Here is a 1,458-nt window from a genome sequence, read left to right as displayed (position 1 = left end):
CGAGTTTGTCATTCTTAAATTTTGTTGGACATTGTCGAAGATTTTGTGGACTAAAATTTCAAGTTTGTAGTGCGTTGAGATATTGAATTATTATTGTTTTACTAGAAAGAGTATTAAATACTTTATTATTGATGTGTTCATTATTCATTTAGTTGACTCTATATCTTGCAAATTTTGTTCATCTATTTGTTAAAGGATTTTCTTTAAATAATCGAACCGTTAATGAACGGTTCGGTTTGGTGCCTAAATAAAATTTGCGGTTAATCGAGTAGAACCGAACCGTATCTTTGTGTTAGGTTCGGTCACTAAATTGCGTCAAAAATCAAACCGAACTTTTACACCACTGTTAATTATGTTGCACCAGAGATTCTTGCCAATAAGAGTGCTTATAAAAAAAATTCACATTTTTAAAAGTGCTTATCAAAACAACAAATTTTAAAAGTGCTTATCAAAACAACAATTTTTAAAAGTGTTTGTTAAGAAAATTATTTTTTAAAATGTGTTTTTTTAAAATAAAGCACTTTTTAAGAATAATTTTTTTAAAAAAACACTTTTTAATTTTTTTAAAAATTGATATTTAAAAATGATTTATTAAATAATAATTTTTTTTTTCTACAAATTGTTTTATTAAAATTATTTTGTTCAAATTAAAAAAATGGGTTGGATATCCATCCATCCAATCCATTAAAATGGATACATGGATATAATGGATGGATTGGAATCCATTGAATATGGATGAATTGTATAATTTAAAAATATGATGTAATAGATTTATATGGATTGGTGAATAGTTTTCTGTCCATCCATTAGGATCCAAATCCAAATTCATCCAAACTCATCCAATTGTCACCCCTAATTTCAAGTGACTTATGTTATATAAGCCACCTTATACTTATTTTATACTTATAAGTTACTTAATGATCAGCTAATTTCACTAAATACTATCAATTCAATAAGTAAGTTTATTAGCCTACAGCCCTTCACTTAATTTTTAGCTTCAGCTAGCTTTATAATTTGTTATATCAAACACAATCTTAGTAAATCTAAGATGAAATCAGCTCAATAACACAATGTTGAAAGAGACGTGTGTATAGAATTACCTTATACTATAATACTATGTCATTTTCAGCTTAATACTGGATGTCTTATTTTTAATAAATTAATGCTATATAGTATTAATTAAGATTCAAGTTCACAATAATTTTTTTTTCCATCAAGTATGTAATGCAACAATGAAAAGAACGAAAATCAAAAAACAAAATGGCACGTGATAGAACAATAAATGCATGGAATTGGAAACAAGGTTGCCACGACCCACACGCATAAGGGTAGGTGGTCCTCAACTCCCCATGTAAAGAAGTTTATCATCTTCACCACACACATAGAAGAGCCACTATCTATCTCATCATATTCACTATTGCCCTTAATTAAAAGACCTAAGCTATATACATATATATT

Source organism: Lupinus angustifolius, unplaced genomic scaffold (assembly GCF_001865875.1).
Source record: "Lupinus angustifolius cultivar Tanjil unplaced genomic scaffold, LupAngTanjil_v1.0 Scaffold_19_35, whole genome shotgun sequence".
Taxonomy (NCBI): Eukaryota; Viridiplantae; Streptophyta; class Magnoliopsida; order Fabales; family Fabaceae; genus Lupinus; species Lupinus angustifolius.
Note: the sequence above shows the minus strand (reverse complement) of the source record.